The following is a 26,190-nucleotide window of genomic DNA, read 5'->3' as shown; positions in this document are numbered from 1 at the left end:
GCTTTTTCTCAAAAAGTGGAGGTGAGGTGGTATGAGACAAAGCAGAGAACAGCTGTATTACTGTACTTCAAGGCAGGGTTGAAGAGCTCATATCTGATGGCTCAATTTCTTTTATCGAGTACCAGGAAAGCTCATGTGTTGAGAGATATGGAGAAGAGAAGCAAGAGGGTGCCCGAGGACACTAAGGAGGCTTTGGAACAGCAGCTGTGAGAGAATGGGAGCAGACAAAGTTGTCCTGTGTGACGAAGATTACAGAGTGGCACTAAAGCTCCTTAACCTTGGAAGTCAGGACTTCATGGTAGAACCAGTCTCCTGATGATTGTTTCTTTCAGTTGTGCTGTGTGGCTAGGATACAGCAGCAAGGGAAGTAGAAGATGGGGTTTTTCAAAGCTGAGGAGAAGTTGCAAAGAGTGTAGAGTGAAAGAATCGGAAAATCAGGAGATCGAATGCTTGTAGTCAAGGAGATGGTGTTATACGCCACAGAGTTCAGATGTTTTAGGGAACAAGTCAGCGTAAGGAGTCAGGATAGGGTGAAAATGTTTCATGTTCTCTTTCATATAGGAAGCCCTGTAAAAAGAAAAAGAAGTGAAACACCAATCCTTCTAATATATAACTTGTTAATTTAATTCAGTTTCCATGAAACAAACATGAGTTGAGTGTGTGTTGGTTACAGAAGGCCTTCTGCACAGTGTAGGAACAACAGAAGATGCTGTGACACACAATATTTCATGATCTTGGACCATGCAATTTGGAGACCTTGTGTCTGTGTTTCAGTTCCTCAGTTGTCTAGCTGTGTGACCTTGGACAAGTCAATTAACCTCTCTGTAACTCAGTTTCCTCATTGCTAAAGGGAGACAATAATAGTATTCAATTAATAGTGTTTTGTGCAAATTAAGTGCTTTAATATGTGCTAACTGGTAAGTCTAGCTATTATGAATAGGAGTCAGAAAACCTGAGTTTAAGCCGCAGGTCTAAATCAGAGCCTTGAGTCTGGGACTCTGGGCAAACCATCCAACCATTGCTGGTTGCTTTTCACTCAGCTCATTTGTAAAACAGGTTTAATAACCTTGACTACATATGCTCTAGTGACAATTGAAGGAGATAATATATGTGGCAGTACTCTATAACTCTGAAATCCTAATCAAAATAAAGACGTCTTATTATTCCCATGTAATGTGTTGTATTAATTGTGTGTCCAGTTACATAAGAATTATATAAAGTAATGAATGTGAAAATTTCAAAAAATGAAATGTTTATATAAATATAGAGCAGCTTTGGGAATTGGAATTGTTTTGTGGGCTTTATTATAATATAATTATATAGTAATATGGTTATATTTTCAACTTGTAGCTCTGAAGAAAATAAATTGGAGAGAAGGCAGCCATTTTAATTCCTAATTAAAATAAAGTTTTTGCTCTCCTCATGGATCTCATTTCCTCCTTTTGCCTTAGCATGTGGAGTTGAAATTTGATAGTACTTAATCAATACCAATTTCAATTGATTCTGACCTTTAATGGTATTGAATCCAAGAATTTATTCATGTACAGAATGTTGCAAGTTCTTTTAAAGATTTGTGACAACTCTGCATTTTAGCTTCATGGAGCATTATTGGAGGATAAATTATAGCATTTGTTGTCACTAAGGGCCCCGTGACTTTCTTTTCCCTTTTCCAATTAGCTGGCTCTTATTAAAGTCAGGTTTATTGGGCTATAAGTTATAAAAGTAATATTCATCCTTTTTAGGCATATAATTCTATGGATTTTGACAAATGTATGCAGTCGTGTAATCACCAACACAATCAAGATATAGAACATTTCCATCACTTCCAAAAGTTCCTTTTAAGCTTCTTTATGGTCATTCCCCTTTCCCCAACCTCTAGTCCCTGGCAGTCACTGGTCTTTTTTCTTTTCCAATTGTTTCGTCCTTTTCAGAATGTCGTTTAAGTCAGTTAGCTATTTTAAGACAGGTTTGGAAACCTTTTACTGAACTTCATTACTCATTACACCCTTATTTATTCATCACCTGGGCATGTGTGAGTGTTTGAATGTATGGGTCTAGGTAGCTGGCTATGGGTAGTTGAATGAAGATGGGCTAATGAGCCCACAGATGCAAGCTTCGTTTAAGACATAATAGCTCCTAGGTGTGATTGTCATAGATGGGGTCAGCATGTAACAATTGCAGGAAATCCAGGAACAGGAAAGATTATTTTTCAAAGATTTTATTTGTTTATTTATTTATTTGTCAGAGATAGAGACAGAGAGAGAGAGAGCACGAGCACACAAGCAGGCAGAGTCGGAGAGAGAAGCAGGCCCCCTGCTGAGCAAGGAGGCCCCATGTGGGACTTGATCCCAGGACCCCGGGATCATGACCCGAGCTGAAGGCAGCTGCCCAACCCACTAAGCCACCCAGGCGTCCCCGGGAAAAGATTATTTTTGTCAGCTGCTACTCAGTAGATATATTTTTTAAAAGATTTTTTTTATTTATTTGTCAGATTGAGAGAGAGAGAGCAGGAGAGAAAGAGCAATCAAGGAGAACAGCAGGCAGAGACAGAAGACAGAAGCAGGCTTTTCTCTGAGCAAGGACCCCATTGAGGAACTTGATCCCAGAACTCTGGGATCATGACCTGAACTGAAGGCAGACGCCTAACCGACTGAGCCACCCAGGCATCCCACTCAGTAAATATTGTTGACATCAAATGAGTTATACTGTAACAGAACACTAACAAAATTGCCTTACGTATTGCCAATCTATATGATAATCATGATAATAAAAGCAGAATTAATCGTATTTTTCCCATTACACTGGCCAGTTTGGAGTACCATAGTTGAGTCTGTACATTTTGGTAGATGTCCAGGAGCACAACGAGAGAAAACTAAATTGATTGCAAAATGGTCAGTTGGGAGACAGTGTAAACTCTTCCCATAACATTTGGGAGGGAGAGAATGGAACTCATTCCTAACTGCCTGTTGTGATAGCTTCAAATTATTTAGTACATTCCTTGGAGAAAGTGGTCTTTTCTTACAATTCTTATTTTCTTCCCATTCATTAGGACGATTATAAGAATTTCAAAGTCTGGATTGTAGCCTTAGCATAGGTGTAGGTAGGCAGGGAGGCAAAATGAACCCACAGTTAAGTCTGTGCTACACGAACAACAAGCACTTTAAATATATTTCACTTAAACTTCACAAACCCCTTGAGAAGTAGGTAAATCACCATTATATAGCTAAGGAGGTGGAAAGGGAACTTGTCCAGGGTCACCCAGCTGGAAAAACCAAGTCTGTCCTCAAGGGCCATAGTCAATGCACCTGCTCTTGCCGATTTCTCATATGGCAGCCTTTAATGACTTTTCAGTGTTATCCCTTATGCTCCATTTATCTACTGGCTAAATGTATTGATACTGTTCACAGTGCAGCAGCTTTATGATTATGTACAATTGTTCAACAAATAACAGGAATTGCTTTTTATTTTCTATATTTAGGAGGTTAGACCAACTTATAATAAATATGATGACCTTTAGGTCAGACATTTCCTGTAAAGTAATGACCAGGCCTTCTCTAGCCTGCTATTAATTATGATCCAAGAGCACTCAGCCATTGTTTTAAAAATAATAAAAAAAATAAATAACACAACAAATGATACTTTGGTTATTATGTAACAGTGTGGTGGGTGTTAAAAAGGTAATATCGGTAGCCTGTGACTATTTCCCGTCATTTCACTTACAGAGTAGATGAACACATTTTCCGGGAGGCCACGAATTTACCAGATTTCATTGGGCTATATTATTCTCTCAAGCCTAAAAAAAATTCCTTGAAGGTTACAGTTAGGCAAACTTTTGAAGGTTGTCCCACTTAAAATTATACGAAATATACACCTGTTTCTTAGGCTAATGAGAAAACATTTTATTTTATTAAGTAATAGTGACCTGTATATCACTGCTATCATTTCCCTTCTTCCTCCTTTCTTTCTCCATCTCTCTGGGCATAGGTGAAGAAATCTCTAGTTTTTGAAGGTCTTGAAGCAAAACTTTTCTTAATTTTTTTTTCTCTTAGAGGCGGCTCCCCCTGCCCCCTCTCTCCCTCCCTGTAAGGAAGATAAAATTTCAGACCCTTCCCCATTATTGATATAATCCTGTTCTATCACATGTGAGTTGAATATGAAAGACCAGAGCACCAGGTCTTTCTTTAAAAAAAAAAAAAAAAAAAAAAAAAAAAAAGAACAAAAACATCTTATAAATTACAAACTTGCAATCTGTTACTCCTGATTTTTGGTTGATTTTGCAAATTAAATGCACTGGGAATGAATCGTTCATATATAATATTTGCCTTATAAAACATAATCTACTATGGCAGCGTTTATGGTAGACGCAGTACATGAATATGAAATTAATTTTATTTGCATAAAAATGCTACTGTTTCAAATGAATGTCACTGAAAGAAAAATGGTAGTTCTGTGGAGTTCAACCCTTTGGCCTACAAAAATTGCAGGTGAAGTTTTTACCTGAATTGTAGCAACTGCCTAAAAACACTACAGAGTTGTAAAGAGTAGAGATTCCTGGTGACTATGACCTTGTTTTGCCTCTGACATGGTACCTGCCTTTTTTTTTTTTTTTCCAGACTCAGATCCTTTGACTAAATCCTGGAACTAGGAATTTGGGATTAATATGTGCTTGTATTAAAACTAGTTTTTTAACATTATGTTCAGGACCAGTGTTCAGCAGTTAGATGGCAAGTTTGCACTCACTGAACCACAGATACCTGTTAATATAACTCTTGTGTTCATTGTAGATTGACCAGATTAACGTTGTGCTACATAATTGAAAATAGTTAGGCAGGTCTATCTCTATAATTTATATTAGGATGGGATCTTAAAGTATATTTAGAGTGTTTTTACCCATGGCTTTTTCGAAGAAGACTTTCTGTTCCATTTAAGGGAAAATTGTCTGTGTGTTTGTTTATTTATTTTTAAGTTGACGTGTTTGCCCTAAGATCTTTCATTTGCCTAATCTATGTGAGGAAGATAAACTTTTACCTTTGTCTCTGGTGAGATGTGAAAGTATTTCCAAGTGAGACCTATGGGTTGCTTTCTACTAATTTTGTAAGGAAAAAAAAAAATGAATGAACTGTTAAGTCTTACACAAGTTCCTCAAGGTGGCAATATTTTATGGAACAAGGAGTTTGGATTTTATAATGTCCATATACACTTTAGGTTTTTTTTTTTCTGCAGCCATCTGTGCTGTAACTCATGATTTCTTGTGCGTTTTTAATCAGCATCTAGTTATGCATAGCCCCAGCGTTATTGCCATCTAAATACTTAAAAGAGTCAAGTGCTGCAGGATATTAGAACCCGTAGCTGTGGCATTATAGTGTGCACTTTCTTCCTGTACCTGAGCAGATGATGTGCAAATAAGGCCTGTTGAGCGGCTGGCAACAGGAACCCCGGGGCTGGCGTCTAAGGATGCCAGGGGGCCTGGCCTTCTCGCGGTTCGGCCTTGGGTCCTGCGGGTTTGGAAAGATGGACGGGTGCCCTCTCACTCCTGGCTGACTCTGACCAGCCTCTCAGTACTGAAGGGAGACGTGCAACGGCAATGCAGCGTGATTACCACCTAGCCTGATTTTCAGCAGCATTTTAATTGCATTGTGTGGCCTTGGCATTATGGTTCCTTTAAATGGATGCATAACGATCCCCCCCCCTCCGTTATATGTAATTTAGCTGAGAAAAAAAGAACGCAACTGAATTTCATTTCAAATAGAAATGTGTTGCACCAGCTGCAGATTGAGGCCTGGCCTTGATTTGCACATTTTCACAGATTCAGGGGATGTTCTGCCAGCAGCCAGCGTAAGAGCTGGGACATGGCCAAAGAGCAGCTTTTCATCGAATATGTTCTATTCCAGCTTCCAAATGCACAGATCCAAGGAACTTTTTCCTTGAGAAGACACTGATATATTTACTTGGAATAGCATTATACACACATATAAATCAAGAGGCCTGGCAAGAAAATCAGTACTTGCAGGTTTTAGTTCTGAGTCATGGATTTGTTCTATGACTTTGGGGTAGTCACTTCTGCTGCTGCACCCTTCTCATTTTAAAAACCAGTGCATTTCCTGTAGAACGGGTATCATTGGGAGTTGGCCAGCTGCCGTGGAATATGGCTGATCCTTGGGGCTACTTAAAAAAAAGAAAAAATTAACATTTTTATTGAAGTGTAACAAATGTACAGAAGAGCGATCAAGTCATGTGCTTATACCTCCATGAATTTTTACATGGTAAAAACACCCATGTAACCACTATTTAGATCAAGAAAGAAACACCCATACAGGCCCTCCGAGGCTCCCTCTCAGTAACTAACCCCACCCACTCTCCCAAAGGAAAATGCTATCCTGACTTCTAACACCATAAATTAGTTTTTGTGTCTTTTTAAAACTTTGTGTAAATGGGGTCATCCATTCTTGCTCTTGTTTCTGACTTTTCACTCATCCATACATCTGTAAAATTCATTCATGTTGATGCATGTGGCAAAATTCCATCATCCGAATGTACTAAAATTTATTGATCTGATAAAAAAATGAGAGCGTATTAGGTTAAGTGATGCTGTAGTCTCTCTTTGGTTTGAAGGAGAGGTTATAGCTGAATGACCCATCAGAGACCTGTGTTCTGAAGTAGACATGGTGTGGTTGTGTTGTGGTCGTTCTCACAAGATAGCATTTAATGCAAACTCAAATTCCCGAGAAGTAGGATATAACAACTTTAAAAAATAGAGATGTTTGGACCTAATATATATCAAAAGAAGGGTTTTTGTATATTTTGTTGTGCTCTGTACTATTAGATTCATTAAATGTATTGAGTCTCAGACACTATATTAGGTATTTTTAATTCTTAAAGCAAGTCTACAAAGTATTATCATTCTAGTTTTTTTTTTTTTTAATGAGAAGACTGAGTAGGAGCAAGTTTATTAGTTGTCTGTTTCTATATAGCTTCTAAGTAATGGAACTGTGAGGTAGGCTGCATCATCATGCCTCTTCTACTCTATCTTACAAATTACTTAGGCGTGATATTTGCATGCCTGGAGTGTATATTTCGGTGGAGGCTGAAGCTGCAAGTGGGCAAAGCAGACAGATTAGAAGGGAATTTCAATATGGTAGAGAAAAATTTTAAGAGCCATATGGGAGCTATCAGCACATAGGAGGGAAATGCCAGCGGCAGCCCTCGGAGTGAGGAAGAGACTGCAGGAGGGGTGGAGTTGTAGGGTGGAATGGTCAGAGAGCGTTCAGGGCAGTACAGGGACACACCTGGAATATTTGGGAATGTTGCTGTCATAAGACATCAAGGCGGCTGGCTGGAGTGGGGTGGCAGAAGGAAGGATCTGGTAGGAGCGAGGCTGAAGAAGGATGCATAGATCGAAGCACAGAGGACTGGGATTTCTTCCTCATGAGCTCAGGTCTTTCCATGTCAGGAATGTGTAGCCATCAAAAGGTTTTCATCACGGAAAAGTCATGATTATAGGTAGGAGAGCATTCTGGTGCCAGTGTCCTTTAGCCAGGGACGTATCTCTAATTGGAAAACATAAATTTGTTGCTCATTGCAATGAGGGAAAATCTATGCTACGGGCAATAGGGGGACATCTCAATAAGAAGGTGTTAGTAAGGACTTGTTGGATCAGGATTATGGTTGGGTGAGTTTTGGGAGGGTCTGAAAAAGTGGGGGTTCATTCTGGATTGGGATCTACCAAGAAATGGGGGTAATTCTATGTACCATAATTAGTATAATTTATGTACCATAATTATACTAATTGGTACATATATGGTACATATATGGTACATAATACTAATTATGTACCATAATTAGTGTAATTTAGTACTATAATAATCTTGTCTAAAAGAAGGACAGAAAAGAGAGGTTTAAAGCTGTATTTGGCGAAGACGCAGCAGCCCCTCATATTAGTTGGAGACGGGGATGTTTGGTATTTTTGTCATTTACACAGTGAATTTATTTGCGCGGGCATAGAAGAGATTATGAAATGGTTTTAGTCTCGTTTCATCACAGTAAACTTGGCTGATGTTGGCATTCTTTTGAGATTGTTTATACCAATGGAAGAGTCCCATGGCCTAGCTGTGAGTTTCAGGCCAATTTCTGGAAGGGCTGCTTTTCTGTTTCTCAGTAGTTAGTAATGTGGTGTATAAACTCAGTCTGGCCCTTCTCATATCCTGGATCCATTATGTCCCAGCTGAGTGATATTTGAAAAATACTTATTTTCCTTGTGCCTTAATTTCTTTAACCCACTGAGTCACCCAGGTGCCCCAACTTTAATTTCTTATCTGAAGATGGGGCTGTTTTGATGAGTTATGAAGAATATACGGGGATATGTACCCAATATAGGATCACCTAAATATATAAAGCAAATATTAACATACTTAAAGGGAGAAGAAGGCAGCAATACAGTAATAGTAGGGGATTTCACTAATAGTAGGGGATTTCACTACCCTGCTTTCCACAATGGATAGATCATCTGGACAGAAAATCAATAAGGAAACATTGGATTTAAACTATGCATTAGACCAGAAGGTCTTAACCAATATTTACAGAACATCCCATCCAACAGCCGCAGGACACACATTCTTCTCAAGTGCACATGGAACATTTTCCAGTATAGATCATATGTTATTAAAGAAGTCTTTATATATTTAAAAATATTAAAGTCACAGCTAGCATCTTTTCTGGACCCCGTGGTATGAAACTAGGTGGTGAAATGTCAATATGCACTTAAAAGTGAATGATGTTGGTGAAAGAAATTGGAGAAGACACGAACAAATGAAAGATATTCCCTGATTATGGATTGGCAAAATGAATATAGTTAAAATACCCACACTTCCCAAAGCAATGTGCAATGCAATCCCTTTGAAATTTCAACAGCATATTTTGTAGAGATAGAACAATCCTGAAGATTGTGTGGGAACATAGAAGACCCTGAATAGCCAAAGCAATCTTGAGAAAGAACAAAGCTGGAGGCATCACATGTCCTTATTTTTTTTCCAATTTATTTATTTTCAGAAAAACAGTATTCATTATTTTTTCACCACACCCAGTGCTCCATGCAAGCCGTGCCCTCTATAATATCCACCACCTGGTACCCCATGTCCTTATTTTAAACTATATAACAGAGCTATAGTATTCAAAACAATACAGTATCAGTGTAAAAACACATACAGATAAATGGAACAGAATAGAGAACACTGAAATAAACCCACATGTATATGGTCAATTAATGATAGAGAGGTATATTTATGACAGAGTATATAAGGAAGAAGGGATAGTCTGTTCAATAAATGGTGTTGGGAATACTGGACAGCCACATGAAAAAGAATGAAACTGGCCTCCTCTCTAACACCATACCAAAAATGAATTCAAAATGGATTCAAAGGTTGAATGTAAGACCTGAAACATAAAACTCCTGCAAGAAAACACAGGGGGAAATCTTCTGAACATTGGTCCTGGCAATGACTTTTTAGAGTTGACACCAAAAGGAAATGTAACAAAAGTAAAAATAAACAAATGGGACCACATCAATTGAAAAAGCTTCTGTATAGCCAAGGACATCATCAACAAAATGAAAAGGCAGCCTACCTAATAAGAGAAAATATTTGTAAACCATGTATTTGGTAAAGGGTTAATATCCAAAATATGTAAGGAACTCCTACAACTCAGTACCAAAAAATTTGATTAATAAATGGGCAGAGGAATTGACTAGACATTTTCCCAAAGAAGACAGACATATAGCTCACAGGTACCTGAAAAGATGCTCTAACATCTTTGGTGGTAAAAGATGGTTACCACTAACCATCAGGGAGATGCAAATCAAAGCATGATGAAATAGCACCTCACACCTATGGGAAGAAATGGTTTTGTTCAAAAGACCAGAGAGGACAAATGTTGGCGAGGATGTGGAGAAAAGTGAACCCTGTGCACTTTTGGTGGGAATGCAAACCAGATGCAGCCACTAGGCAGAACAATATGGATGTTCCTCAAAAAATTAAAAATGGAGCTACCGGGACACCTGGGTGGCTCAGTGGGTTAAAGCCTCTGCCTTTGGCTCAGGTCATGATCCCAGAGTTCAGGGATCAAGCCCCTCATCAGGCTCTCTGCTGCGCGGGGAGCCTGCTTCCTCCTCTCTCTCTGCCTGCCTCTCTGCCTACTTGTGATCTCTGTCAAATAAAGTATTTAAAAAAAAATAGAGCTACCACATGATGTAGCCATCCCACTTCTGGGTATATATACAAAGAAAACAGGTGATCAGAGAGACATCTGCCCTTGCCATGTTCGCTGCAGCATTATTAACAAAAGCCAAGGTATGGAAACAACCTAAGTGTCCATCAACAGATAAATGGATAAATGAGATGTGACATATACATACTGTGGAATTCTAGTTACTATATATGGGAAAAGAAGTCCTGCCATTTCAGACAACATGGAAGGAACTTAAGGGCTTTATGCTAAGTGAAATAAGCCAGAGAAAGACAAATACTGTACAATATTACTTATATGTGTAGTTAAACCCATAGACACAGGAAGTAGAAAGTGGTTGCTAGGGGTGTAGCAGGTTGAGGGAATTAGGGAGAGGTTGGTCAAAGGGGGCAACTCCTGTGTAAGATGAAAGGAGTCGGAGGAGCGACTGTAAAACATGGTGATGATAGTCGATAACACTGTACACTGTATTGCATAATTGAAATTTGCTAAGTAGAACTTAAATGTTCCCACCACACACACACACACAAAGATAAATATGTGAGGAGATGGACGTGTTCATGAACTAGATGGGGGAATCCTTTTTTAAACTCTATGTACATCAGGGGTGCCTGGGTTGTACAGTTGGTTAGGCATGTGATTCTTGGTTTTGGGTCACGTTTTGATCTCATGGTCATGAGATTGAGCCCCATGGAGAGGCCCCTATGAAGTCCTACATGGGGCCCCCCTTGAGCCCTGTGTGCAGCCCCACTTTCAAGCTTCCTGTGGAGTCAGCAGGGAGTCTGAGATTCTCTCCCTCTCTATCTACCTCTCCCATTTATGCTCTCTCTCTCTCTAAAATAAAAAAAAATCTTTTTAAAAAAGTATACATACATCAAAGTGCTGTGACATGCACTTTAAGTTGCTTACAATTTTATGTATCAATTATGCATTAATTAAACTGAAACTAAAAAACAATGTATGCGATAATATATGTAAAATACTTAAGACAGTGCCTTGCATGTGGTAAAGTCTCAATAAATTCTAGTAGTAGTCATAGTAGTAGTAGTAGTAGTAGTAATAAAAAGCAGAGGAGTGGTATTTTGGCAAGATAATTCCATCAGAGGGGAAAGTAGGCATGAAGAAGGAGAGATGGAGAAATTCATTAGGAGCACTGTCCAGGAATGCATGTGATAGATGGTTCTCTCTTGAACCTGTGCCACGGAGGCAGGCATGGAGAGAGGGGGTGCAGCTGGTGAGCACTAACCCTGGGAGCTCTTGTTTACCAGTAATGGGTTCAAGGGAAGGAGAGGAAATGAGACAGTTTCCATTTGCTTCTAGTTTGGATGAGTGGGTAGGAAGTGAGTTCAGCACTAGAGACTGGGAATACAAGGACAGAAGAGCACATTGAAAAGCAGACACTAGAGCCAGATGGAAATGTTCAGTAGGCTGCTGATGATACAGGACTGAAGCTCAGGGGAGAGGTCAACCACCATAGCCTTTTGCACTTTCTGATCTCTCATAGAGAGGCCAGCTGTCTAGGTGAGAAAATAAGTGCCACTGACCTTGCCCTCTGTGGCTCCCATGGCTCCTGTCTGTAGGACTGTGGGAAAGGGCTTCAGTTATTTTGTATGCAGTATCAAACCTAGACCCACCTCAGTAGACTGTCAAAAGTTATGGATTTGTCTTTAATCAACAACGTGAAATTTTTCTGTGCCAAAATCTTGTCAGCGATTTTTAACCCTGAACTCTTTTCTGCATGATACTTAATCAAAAGCTTGGATGGGAAAAAGTGTATGTATGGAATGCCTGAAAGGTATACAGTTTATAGATGGTTTATTAGATGTCTTATATGTCACCTATGCATGTATGTATGTATGTATCTGTCATCTGTCATCTATTTGCTTTTATTAATCTGGCCATCAGATTTGCTGGGTAACTGGATTGTTTCAGATTGGTTCTTATAAGATTGCATTTGCTGACCTGTGATTTGGTATTATGCCATCAGCCTGTATTGAGAAATAATATAAGAAACAACCAAGGGAACTAGGGTTTACTCTTTTATTCACTGTTTTCATATATTGGAGAATCAGAGTCTTTATATTGCACAGGGGAATTTATGAGGACTCTGGGGGAAAAAATCTCTTTGAGACAACAATAGTATATATTTCCTTCCTTGACAAGTGGAATTGAGTGGCTGAGTATGTTTCCTTTTGTGCACTGATCACTGGGAAGCTCAGAGTAAAATATATGGTCTTGAATGAAGCTTCTGATTATTACTATATGTGCTCATGTACTAACCATACCTCTAGCTTTATTTTCTCTCTCCTATTTTTATTTCCCCTTAAACATCATTTTTTCAATTGTTCTAGTCTTATAGTGGTAAATTGCTCCAGTTCCTATTTGGAATGAGGAGTATACATGTGCACTGGGGCATGCACACACGTACCGAAAATCATATATTTTTTAGTAGCATTAATGGAACGATCTGGACAAAAATGTTTTTATTCAAGTGAATTTGGCTCTTCTTTGTGGAATATAAAAGAAACACCTTAATTTCTATCACTTCAGAGTTTTGGCAAAGTCATACTAAAAAAAGTACAATATGTGATAAAATATGGGTCAGCCCTCTTGCCTCTATGCATAGTATATTAGGAAAAGCTCTGCAGTTGGAATCAGAAGATTTCTTAGTCTGTTCCTAGCTGTGTGGCCTTGGACAAACTGCTTAATCTCTGTGGGCTTTGGATTTCTTAGTAGAGCGAGCATGAAAATATCTGCTCTCCCTACCTTATCTTTATTGCAGATTAAATTAGGGAAGACATGGGGGCGCCTGGGTGGCTCAGTGGGTTAAGCCGCTGCCTTCGGCTCAGGTCATGATCGCAGGGTCCTGGAATCGAGCCCCGCGTCGGGCTCTCTGCTCAGCCGGGAGCCTGCTTCCTTCTCTCTCTCTCTGCCTGCCTCTCTGCCTGCTTGTGATCTCTGTCTGTCAAATGAGGAAGTGGTGATGCAATATGGGGGCTTAAGTGGGTAGGAGAAGAATCCATGAAACAAGATGGGATAGGGAGGGAGACAAACCATAAGTGACTCTTAATCTCACGAAACAAACTGTGGGTTGCTGGGGGGAGGGGGGTTGGGAGAAGGGGGGTAGAGTTATGGACATTGGGGAGGGTATGTGCTTTTGGGTAAATTGGAAGGGGAGATGAACCATGAGAGACTATGGACTCTGAAAAACAATCTGAGGGGTTTGAAGTGGCGGGTGGGTGGGAGGTTGGGGTACCAGGTGGTGGGTATTATAGAGGGCACGGCTTGCATGGAGCACTGGGTGTGGTGAAAAAATAATGAATACTGTTTTTCTGAAAATAAATAAATTGGGAAAAAAATAAATAAATAAATAAAAAATAAATAAATAAAATCTTAAAAAAAATTTAAATTAGGGAAGACATGAGCCTCTGTAAACTGTAAAGAGGTATAAGCATGATTGCTCTTCAGGCATTGATTCTATGAGGGGTATATTTTAACTTTGTCTGAAGAGTATCTACCTTAGCTTTAGAACAGAAATCACCAACTCAAATGCCTCTACGAATGAACAGGGGGAGGGGAAAAATATTGTGATTCTCAGCAATTTTTCATCTCTTTCATCTTTTTCAAATCTTTCATCTTTTTGATAGAGGCATTAGTAGGAGATGTAGTGAACCTGTACCTTAATTTTACAGTAGGAAAAATGCAACTGACACTCAGCCAGAGTGGGAGGGTTAATAGGATGTGGCAGAAACAGGCCAGTAGGAGAGGGGATGTGCCCTGAGCTGGAGCAATCATTATTGAGTCCTTGCTAATGGTTTCCACGCAGGAATGGGAGCTTGTGTTCGCAGATGACTTTTTTACAAGAGAATACAGGAAAATTAAATTTTGTGAAAGTTCTCCTGATTTATAACTTCAGTAATTAGTCCAAATTCTAAAGAAATACACTGTGTAACATTGTTCAGGGAAAACTGAATATTGTATTCAACCTTTGGCCTACTAGTTCATGCTTTCTGCTCTGGAAACAGTTTTCAAAATTCACCTTGTGTTTGAGACCACATAGGCTCAAAAAAGGATACATTTGTAAGTTGTTTTTAGAAAGCATGCCTGGATCTATTTTACCAAGTGTTACAAAGCTTTTTCTCTGGTGCGTATTCATTAAAATCTATACATTGTGTTCTAAATATATTGTTCTGTTTCTAAAAGGCACACTTTACTGTGAATGAGTTTTAGAGGCATACATTAAAACGCAAAGCTAATATGGATGTAAAATACAAAAGTAGCAGTACTTATAGACGATTATTTTAAATAATGTAAAATTTTGCTTAGCATTGGTATTCTCTGCCTAGTTGTTGACAATATAATGTTATATATATGACATTATGTTGATAACATAATGTATGTATATACGTGTGTGTGTGTATGTGTACACACCATATATATATATATATATATATATATATATATATATATATATGGTAGTTCTGGAGGCTGTTTTCCACGGACACCAAAGAAACTGTTGGCTGTTTATTTGATTGTAGTATTCTCTACATAAATATCAGGAAGAAAAGTATCAGGAAATATCAGGATGAAAGTAGGATGCAATTTAATTACCTAGATTATATATAAATACATTCAGTCCTCATTATTTGCAGATTCCATGTTTGTATATTTGCCCACTTGCTGAAATTTATTTGTAGCCTCAAAGTCAATACTTGTGGCATGTTTACGGTCATGCTCAGACACGTACAGAATGGTGAAAAATTTGGGTCACCTGATGTGAATGTGCCCAGCTAAGGTCAAATAAGGCAACATTTTGCCCACTTGTTTTCAGCTCTCCTGCTGTAGACAAGTGTCCTTTTCATAGTGATTTTAGTGTCATTTCTTTTCTTTCCCTACACGTCTAGGCCTTTTGTTGGTGATTTCCCTGTTTAAAATGGCCCCTAAGTGTAGTGCTGAAATGCTACTTAGGGTTCCCAAGTGCAGGAAGGCTGTGATGTGCCTCATGGAGAAGGCACATGAGCTGGATAAGCTTTGTGTAGGCATGAGTTACAGCACGGCTGTGCTGTTCAGTGTTAATGAATAAACAGTGTATAGTAAATAAGTTGCCTTTAAACAGAAATGGGCATATGAAATGGTTCTGTATTGATTGGTTGAAGAGGATGTGACTGGAGGCTTTCAGGAACCGAACCCTGTATTTTCCTAGGAGCAGTGATTCAGTATTCATTAAATCAATGTTTGCAGCAACGTCCCAGAACATAAGTACTGTAAATAACTACTCTGAGTAGACCGTATGTGAAAATAATGAGATGATTGCTATTTTTTTAATAGGTACACGCACTTGTAAATACTACTTTAATATTGAAAGGCATCTCTGACAAATTCAGTAGCTACATAAGAAATTATAAATGAATTTTTCATAGCGATATGCCTGCTTGTGTGTCATATAACATAGATAGAAGGGGGCATAAATACTGGCCACGACCGTAACCTACCTGGGTTCTTGTGCTAGCCCTATCACTGATTAGCTGTTTGAATCAGACAAACTATTTTTACTCTGTTTGGACCCCATTTTCTCATCACTAAAATAATGAGAAGAGTGCTTATAATTAAGATGGTCACAACCAATTTGGAATAACACACTAAAATTGAAACAGTAAGCAAATATGAAATGATGTATAATTAATCATAAATTAGATCCTTTTGAGCAATGGGTTTCAATCTGGATGTGGACAGTAGAGACGTGGCTGGCAGTGGCTCATTAGAATCACCTGGTGGAGAGCAGTATTTTTTCAGATTAACTACATATAATCCCCTCTCTCTTTTGTCCTGTTCTAAGAAAATAACAATGTGTTCTCCCAAAATAAGATTTCAAATCCTTGGTAATGAGTGTCCTATGAGTTTCTAGAAAAGGCCCTCCATGTCCTTGCCATCCTTCTCCTGATTTGTCCTTCCTACAGCTTTGCTTGCAAGGTCACACCCCTGAAAGGGCTGCTCTTTCACACTCCTGCCCTTCTTGCAACCAGGCTGGTCATTGCTTCCTGGGCATGTTTCTCCTCCATGGAACCAAAGGCTATGACCATACTGAGTATTGAACCTGAAGTGATCAGCCTGAGTCCTGGTTAGTGAAAACCTACTGAATACTTTGTATTTGTTCTATCTGTTTAAAACCAGTAGGGGGGCATCTCTGCTTAGAGACTTCTGAGGCACAGAGGGGTTAAATGACAGACAAATAAGTAAGTACATCAAAGCCACGACCAGGGGCACCTGGGTGGCTCAGTGGGTTAAGGCCTCTGCCTTCGGCTCAGGTCATGATCTCAGGGTCCTGGGATCGAGCCCCACGTCGGGCTCTCTGCTCAGCAGGGAGCCTGCTTCCTCCTCTCTCTCTGCCTGCCTCTCTGCCTACTTGTGATCTCTGTCTGTCAAATAAATAAGTAAATAGAATCTTGGGGAAAAAAAAAAAAGCCAAGACCGGAACCTGGGTCTCCCCGATGCCACAGGCCTTGATTGTTACATACTGTCCCCGTGAATGTAGTAAAGTCTTCATGAAGGAGGTAAGGGCGCTGGTGATGGGGCGGGTTTACAGGGAAAGGAGAGATGAGTCTTTCACATGGTTGATCACATGGCATCTGTTTGCCTGGCATCTGTTTACCAGGACTAGAGTCTGACTTCTGGTAGTTGGGACTTCTGCCGAATGCAAATTAGTATGGGAGTTGCCAAGGAAAGCCTAGTACAGACATTGATTAGAGCAATGCTTTTACTCACATGGAGAAGAGGCAGAGCAGGACCAACTCCAGTAGTGTACATGAGCCCACACTGGCCAGTGGGTGGTTCCCAGCAGCAAAGGGAGGGTCATTGACCCCTTTTGTGCCTGCATCAGAAGGACCCTCTCTCCTGCCCACAGAGAACACGCACATAGAGCAGCGGGGCTGGCCAGGTACCCTATGAAGCACATGCTTAAGCAGAATAAAGGAGCGAGCACACATTGAGTCTGGAACAAGGGTAGGTAGTCCCAAGCAAGGTGATAAGCCCAGTACAAGCTGGGAGAGCACCTTCTCTCCTGCTAAAGAGTGCTCCAGGCTGAAGGCTCATTCTTACGCAGCCAAGTGGGGTCAAGACTGCATGCGTGAGACTGCCTTTCCCAACACACGTAGAAGTAAAGACATCCTAAGATGTCTATGCAATGGAAGTAAGTGTGGGAAACTTTGGGTGAAAAGTCAGGTATGAGCTGGATATTCCTGTGGTCCAGATTGGTCATCACAGAAAGGCTCCCGAATTAGGCAGGGAAGTTCAGTGGCTATGTGGGAGCTGTGCCGTGGTTTTAACCCCATGGTTAAAAGCGAATTGGATCTGTCAAAAAAATCAGAGTCAAGGATGGGGTAGAATTTAACTGCATAAATCACAATTTTTAAAAAAGATTTTATTTATTTATTTGACAGACAGAGATCACAAGTAAGCAGAGAGGCAGGCAGAGAGAGAGGAAGGGAAGCAGGCTCCCTGCTGAGCAGAGAGCCTGATGCGGGGCTCGATCCCAGGACCCTGGGATCATGACCTGAGCCGAAGGCAGAGGCTTTAACCCACTGAGCCACCCAGACACCCCCATAAATCACAATTTTTTATTGAGGATGACTTCCTGAGAGAGGGGAATATTTCCCCCCATTGTAGATTTTTGCAGACTGTCACTTATATCTCTAGATTTTTGTATCAGAAGGCTTCATACACCATCTTTAGTGTTATTTTATGAAACTCCTTAATAAATGACTATTTGTAAGTGATATTCTTTCATCTTTCTGTCATAAACTTCTTTGTAGACCTTGGTTATGACTTGACATTTCAGAAAACACTGGTCATAATAATGGTCAATGTATGGTGAATTGTGCTTCTGAGGCGTCGATCATCAATTGGAAGCTTTTGAGCTAAAATATCCTTCTCAGGGGTAGCACAAAAAAGCAGTGAATTGTTGGAAACAAAATGAAAAAAGAATTAAAAGAGAAAAACAACATTGAGATATCACCTTACACCAGTTAGAATGACCAAAATTAACAAAACAGGAAACAACATGTGTTGGAGAGGATGTGGAGAAAGGGGAACCCTCTTACACTGTTGGTGGGAATGCAAGTTGGTGCAGCCTCTTTGGAGAACAGTGTGGAGATTCCTCAAGAAATTAAAAATAGAGCTTCCCTCCGACCCTGCAATTGCACTCCTGGGTATTTACCCCAAAGATACAGATGTCGTGAAAAGAAGGGCCATCTGTACCCCAATGTTTATAGCAGCAATGTCCACAGTCGCCAAACTATGGAAAGAACCAAGATGCCCTTCAACGGATGAATGGATAAGGAAGATGTGGTCCATATACACTATGGAGTATTATGCCTCCATCAGAAAGGACGAATATCCAACTTTTGTAGCAACATGGATGGGACTGGAAGAGATTATGCTGAGTGAAATCAGTCAAGCAGAGAGAGTCAATTATCATATGGTTTCACTCATTTGTGGAGCATAACCAATAGCATGGAGGACAAGGGGCGTTAGAGAGTAGTAGGGAATTTGGGTAAATTGGAAGGGGAGGTGAACCATGAGAGACTATGGACTCTGAAAAACAGTCTGAGGGGTTTGAAGTGGCGGGGGGGGGGTGGGAGGTTGGGGTACCAGGTGGTGGGTATTATAGAGGGCACAGCTTGCATGGAGCACTGGGTGTGGTGAAAAAATAATGAATACTGTTTTTCTGAAAATAAATAAATTGGGAAAAAAAAAAGAGAGAAAAACAAAACAAAACTCAGTGGAACTCTTTTGGCATAAAACATTGCCCATAGTCATTTGTTCCATATTTTTAACCTGAAAAACAAACAAACAAACAAACAAACACATCTTATTATTTATTCTATCGACAGAACAGGGTTATGTGTAGAAAAAGATTAATTCTAAATTAAATGCTAGTTTTTTCAGTATAAGCCTGCACCCTCCAGTTTTGTTCTCACACATCACTTTTTGTCTCTTAACAATTCTTCATGTATTTTAAAGCCCGGCACACCAAAGACATTTTGATTTCATCTTCAGAGATTTATATACTTTTATACATTTATTCAAATCCCAGAAAGAAGAAATCTAAAGAAAGAAAGCCAGTAAAACAAATGAACACTTCTGTTTACCAAACAGCATTTTCTAAAGAAAAACCACACTGATGATTTTGCTATTGTCCCCAAAATTTGATGCTTTGGGAGTGAAGAAGCTATACACATATAACAAATAGCAACAATGTCAATAAAATAAGGGATCCTTCCCCCCGACCCCGGGGGTGGGGGTGGAAATAAAGGCTAGGAAAGAAGAGAGTTCTATTTTTTATCAGAAGTCTTTTACGTATATTTTACCATTTCCTTTACCTGGAAATTGTTTTCATTTTTTTCAGCCTTTCGAAGATTTTAATCAATGATTACAGAGCCAAGTCTCTGTGTTTAAGTACCACAGTGAAACCTTTCTATTGTAAGGATGATTTTCATTACTTTAAAATGAGGAATTATTTAGTGAAATTGACAATACAGCCAGCCAGTTCCTTTTTTAATAGTAGGCTTGGGGCTTTTTGCTTGAATTAACTGGATAACTATGTGTTGTGCAGTTCACTTTACTTCTACACAAAATTTGATTCTTGGTTTATGGGACTATAAACCAAGCACTTGATGTGGTGTATTCAGTCAAGGAAGTTGCCTGTTTGTTGGAGGGACAAGTCTTATTCTTGTAGACCACTCAAAGCAGTCAACAATCCAGTCCTCCAAGTAGCTGGCATTCTTTTTTTTTTTTTTTTTTTAAAGATTATTTATTTATTTATTTGACAGAGAGAAATCACAAGTAGGCAGAGAGGCAGGCAGAGAGAGAGAGAGGAAGAAGCAGGCTCCCTGCTGAGCAGAGAGCCCGATGTGGGGCTCGATCCCAGGACTCTGAGATCATGACCTGAGCCGAAGACAGCGGCTTAACCCACTGAGCCACCCAGGCGCCCCAGTAGCTGGCATTCTTAACAAGCAATTAGAACATAGAGACAACAGAACAACGAGAACATTTGAAAGAGTCTCTGCTTTCTTTTTAACTGCCAATGGTTGCATGTTCATAAGGAAAATGGTCTTTTTTTATTGTTTTATTTTTATTTTTTTATTGTTTTATTTTTAAAGGACACCAAGACAGTTCAAAGACGAATGGTACTGATTTGTTGTGAAATGAGACTAATCCTCTCTCCCATCATGGTACATACTAGTCCATGTGACTTTGTTCTAGTTTATCTCACCTTTCTTCCTCTTTAAAATACAGTGTTTGGGTTAGATAAAAATGTAAGCTGAGGGAATTCACAGAATAAAAAAATTAAGCAACAAATATTATAGATTGGCATAGGTTTGCCATGTTTTAGTCTGCCAGGTAAACACAGGTGACCCTTCCTCCAGCAAACCACCATCATTATTGCCATCATCCCATCAAAGAAAGTCTATTTAATGTCGCTCCAGTAGGAACTACACTCTCAGAATAACAGATAGTTCTTCATATTGAACAAATTAAGCTTTGTGAAAACTTGCTGCATTACTCTGACCTTTCTCTTTTTTTTTTTTTTTTTTTGACCTTTCTCGTTTTGACCTGAATCATGAATATTGGAATATATTGGGAATATATTGGGAAGGAGCAGCAGCAACCCTGGGACCCCTATTTGGAATCTTCTGGGCTAGATTATTATCTATCTCTCTATCACCATTTCTGCTTCTATCCCAACAAGCTTTAAAGTTCTTTGATTTTAGGATTCTAAGTTTTGTTTAAGCATACATTTATAAGCTAGAGAAAAAGATAAAGTCTGTTGCCAGATTTTGATTTTTTTGCTTTTATACTTCTTGAGGGCTTTTATCTCACTCATATTTTCTACCAACTGGAGGTTGTTTCACAAAATGTTTTGAGCTGGCATGTCTATTGAGAAGGAGGCACACAGAGCAGGAGCTCAAATTGGTGAGCATGAAGTCTGAGTGGGAGAGCCCTTTTTCATATCTCCTTAAGGAATATTAGGGGATACAGAGAAAAATGGGGCATAGTGTTGAGACCTGTGGGTTGGGCAGTCATAGAAGTCTGGTGTAGATTTCCCAAGTTGATAAGTATTGGTTGGGAGAATGAATGAATGAATGAACATTTTTTTCTCACTTCATTAAGTCCTCCTGATGAAAGTACTTAAGTTGGATTCATGATGTTTTGAAACTGTTTGTATTTGGGAAATCATTATGACTTAATGGGTCACCTAGTAGAACACACTGAATCACCAAACTGACTATAGAGATTTCTTTTCATATTTCAACACAATATTCAGAGTGACATTGTCAATAGAGAAAACTGCTCTGAGGCCACAATTAAGAGATGGTACAGATCGTTTTAGGAATGATTTTTTTTTCCTGTTTTTGCAGTTTTTTTTTTTTTTCTTTTGAAACTTCTTAAATCCCAGATGAAACTAGCTCTTAGCAGTTGTTTTCTTTTATGGAATCTTTCATGGAATTAATTTTAAAAGAAAATAAAAAGATGTAACGTAAAATTAACACCTAAGCCATTTGATTACATATCAGACCATAAATACGAAAGAACTAGCTTTGACTTTCAGAAGATGGTTTTGGGATTTTTTTCAACCCAGACTTCTTTTTGCCACTTATGTCTCATCTATCTGTTTTTCCCTCTGTTTTCTCACTGGGAGTGTGTGCAGGGCAAGCAGCCCAGTTTTAGTAATTGTCCTTGCTTGGCTCTTACCTAATCAACACCAGTCACTCTGGTTTTGCATCCTGACGTGTATTGTAAATGGCCCAAGAGTATCAGAGGGAAAAACCTGGCTTACCAGCTTTAAACAATGTCAGGTTATAAATTATATCGACCAAGGCCAAAATACTGAAATCTGAGACCCCCAAAACTCCATTTTGAGTTTGATGCTAGCATGCGTGTCCTTTCGTTTTGCTGTGTACTGACACATACTAACATTAGATTTCTACAAAGGCTGGCATTATGGGATGGGTTAGGTGTTCAGGGATAGTAAAGACAGAAGCTGGGCATTACAGACACATTATAAGTAATTGCCTAATGTGGAATTTCTTTTTTGCGGTAGGTCACTTTTTACAATTGAATGGTTCAAATTTAAATTTGATCTATATTCTTTTTCTAAATAGCATTCACACATTTTCTGTTGGTTTCTCTTTTAAATGCTTGTGCATATGCCTAAAGATAAAAGGGATAATCTTACATGTACCTTTGAATTATTGATGACTTAATTTATCACGATCTTAGGGAGATAAAATAGGAAAGCAATTTGTATTTTTATGATTTGGGGGCCTTGAGCGGGAAGCATATAGATCATTTTTACTCTAAGTACCTCTGACATTTTAGTACATTTCCACCATGTTCTGTTTTAGAGAGAAACTATACTACCTATGCACCGTAAGTGGATTGAGCCAGGAAAAATTATGTTGAAATGTTTAACATGACAATATTTAACTTTTCATAGAGTGAGGAAATTTTGCAGTGAGGAAAACTTCGTTTGCTGCTAACTTTGTCATACAGAGAATTTTCAAGGTGTATTTTCAAGGTATTCTCTTAAGTGACATAATCCTCTATGAGAAAATAGTTTATTATTTATTCTGGCTAATACTATAATATCTAGTTTATTTAACAGCTAAATCACATAAGTTCCTGAGTAATAACTTAGCCGTCTGCTATCCCCATTTATTTGGTCCCATTTCTCAGATGTTATCAAAACTGTCTCTAGTGAGATAGGAAAAATAGTTTCTTGTAAGCTTTGTAAGGTTCTTGTTCATTCCATCACAAACACATTTATGGAACATTCACTATGTTCTCTTGTCTTTTGCTAGACATGGGTTATCCTACATGCTTCCCAGCTCACAGTTAACTGATTAGGAGACAGTTAAGAAAATCAAAACTGTTGTACATTGTCTACTATGATTAGCCAACAAGAGGGCATTATTGGACTGCTAAATGTATGTTCTTTCAAATACTAATTGGAGAACAGTGTTGGTAGAGTTCATCCACTTTAGATAGAGCAGTCTTTAAATTTTATAGTTGACATTAAACTCAGCAATTTTAAAGCCAGATTTAGGCTACAGAAAAATCCAATTTGATCTGGAAATGTGACTTTCATATATCTAGGGCAAAACATGGAAAATCAGAGAATTATTAAAATGATACTGAATGCCTTGAACCCATTTTTATCCTCCATGTTGATAATGCAATACCTTTCCCATGGAGTCTTTGAAATGGGTGTTGTGTTATGTTTTTAAAAGCAAGCAGATGGAACTTTTCAAGGAAAACCAATTCTTTGCTGAGCAGAGAGCCGGATGCTGGGCTCTATCCCAGGACCCTGAGATCATGACCTGAGCCGAAGGCAGAGGCTTTAACCCACTGAGCTACCCAGGTGCCCTGATTCTTTGGTTTTTGAGGAAATTTCTAGCTTGTTCTAATTTTGTTTCATTACTGTAATATAGGTTGCATTGGTAGATGGTAGAACCATCAATCTTCATTTTAAAGAAGGATAAGTAGTGAAAGTGGAACATTTTCTTTGACTTTTGTTTATCTCATTTGGATAGAAAAAAGTGTTGTTTGTTTTTGTTTTCTTCTGGTTTACACTGTGAATTGATGGCTTATTTATCCTGCGTCACATCCCTTGGAGAGGAAAAGTGGTCTTGGGGTTTGGTGCCCAAAGGACTCCCTTGTACTGGATGCCACCAGTTTGTTCTCATCAAAATTCAAGAACACTGGTATGACAGGAGGGGCCGACAGAACCAAGAGAAACATAAGGGAAGCAGAAAGATGAAAGTGGGACTCCAAAAAAGATAAATGGTTTTGCTGTCAGTGCAGTGTAATGAAAATGAAATCAGTGTAGGCAGCGCCCATTTCCCTCATCATGCCTAGCCCCAAACACTGCTTTAAATAAAACATATTTCTTTTATTTCCCATTTCTTGCTTGCTAACTTAAAGATAAATGACTTGCTTGCAAGTGCAGTGAAAAGGAAATAAAATCAGTAACAGGCAGTGCCCAAAATGCCCCAGCTGCTGCATGGTCTGGCCTTGAGCAATACACGGTTTTTATGGAAAAGTTTTACTGTTTGCTGTTAAGGAAACAAAAACCGCTCTCCCCCACCCCTTCCCATAACTCTAAAATAAAATAAAATAAAATAAAAACAAAGAAAAATAGAACTCCAAAATCAAAGCTGAAAAAGGCAAAGCAATTCAGAGTCACGCACGTGGTTGGTTCCTGGGGCCAACGCGACCGTGAACTGCGCGAGGGGAAACTTGGCCACTGGAGTTTTGTGTGCGGCGCTCGGGCTCAAGGCTGCTTTCCTGAACTGGGAGAATTCCTGGTCGTGCTCCTGCAGCCAGGGGTCAGCCGCTGGTAATGAGGAGCAGGGCTGTTTCTAGGTAGGAAATTGGATAAGCAATTAAATAGCTTGTGAGCAGCAGTTTGGGGCACTCTGAAAGGCCGGCAATTAGGCAGCTCCATGACTGAGGCCATGAGGCAGTTGGCTACGCTGGTCAGGAGAGTTAGCATTAAGAAATGGAATAAAGGGGCTTTCCTAGCAAAAATAATAGGAACCATTTAGTATCTCCTTCTGTGCCTGACACTAATCACAGGTCGTTAACATCTCCAGTTTCTTTAGCCTTTGGAACAGTGCTTCTCAAACTTAGCATCTGAGTTCCCAGGGCTTGTTAAAAGCAGATTGCACAGGCCCCCCTCCCAGAGACCGGAATTCAGGAAGTCTGAATAACTGCGTATTCCTAACAAGTTCCCAGGTGACAGCGCTGCCGGCTCTGAGAACCAATGCCTACAGAAAACCCTCTATAGTAATGGCTCCAGTAGCAAACTGGGAGTACCTCCTATATGCCAGGCACTTTGCTCAGCCAATTAAATCCATTATCTCGTTTAATCTTTACAGAGAGTTTGTTGGATATCACTTATCCCCCTTTAAATGCACAGTTTTGGGCTCCCACAAGCCAGAGGACTGGCCAAAGCCGTGGAGAAAACTAGTGATGGAGGTGGAATTTGAACCCACGTGTTGGTTTCCAAAAACCCGTGCTCTAACCATGACATCACAGCATGTCTTGGTACCTTGTCTTTACAAATGGCCTGGCTCAAATTTCTCACTTGTTCTTGTATCCCAAGAATGGAGAAACCTCTGAAGAGGATTAATCTTATTTATTTAGCAGGGATCGTGCAAATACAAGACAGCTTTCTCAGTGGATTTTACCTGACCAGAGGACATTTCATTGCTTTGCCATCAAAGTTATGAATTACATTTGCCATGGAGCTGCTCACGTGTCCTTTTGCTCTACTTGGGTGTCCAAAAGAACTGAACTACAGACTTCCTGGGAAGGTGGTATTGGGGATGGTCAAGGACAGTGGGTAGAACTTCAGGGAAGAGGTGAGACTCGAGCCGAAGAGGTTGGCAAACCCAGATTTTGATGGGGGAAAAGGAACAGGGTAGGTTATAGGTGTTCTATATAATGGGCATGCATTTATGCACATATATTGAGAAAAATGGTCCCGTCTGAGGGGAAGGTAGGGGGAGAAGCAAAAATTAGGGATGGGGAGTCAAATATGGATCAGTTGGATGTTCAGGATGCAAAGTTGAGTTTAAAAATGTTTTGACCAATTCCATGAAAGAGAAAAATTGAGTTGAGATGAATGTACTCCTTCTCTATATTTTTTTCTCCTTTAATTATGTCTCTTCCATGACTATTCATTCCAAAGATATTTATCAGGCATTCACTATATGCACTATATGCAGCGGGCCAGGCACTGGGCCAAAGTGACGTGTAAAAGACCAACAGAGACGCTGCACTTGGAGGACTTCCAACGTAGCCCCTTGCTACTCAATGCTCTGGCAGCATCAGCTTTAGGTATCATCTGCGAGTGTGTTAGAAATACATTGTCTCAGCTCTAGCCTAGAC

The 26,190-nt window shown here is 39.5% G+C and overlaps 1 protein-coding gene across 1 annotated transcript in view; it reads left to right on the top strand.

Annotated features, from left to right (window-relative positions):
• TRHDE (thyrotropin releasing hormone degrading enzyme) overlaps positions 1 to 26,190 on the top strand; it is a 380,043-nt gene that overhangs the window by 36,360 nt on the left and 317,493 nt on the right. The gene's annotated exons all lie outside the window — the stretch shown is intronic.

The sequence above is a fragment of the Neovison vison genome, chromosome 12, assembly GCF_020171115.1.
Source record: "Neovison vison isolate M4711 chromosome 12, ASM_NN_V1, whole genome shotgun sequence".
NCBI lineage: Eukaryota > Metazoa > Chordata > Mammalia > Carnivora > Mustelidae > Neogale > Neogale vison.
This window is presented reverse-complemented; position numbering and strand designations above follow the sequence as displayed.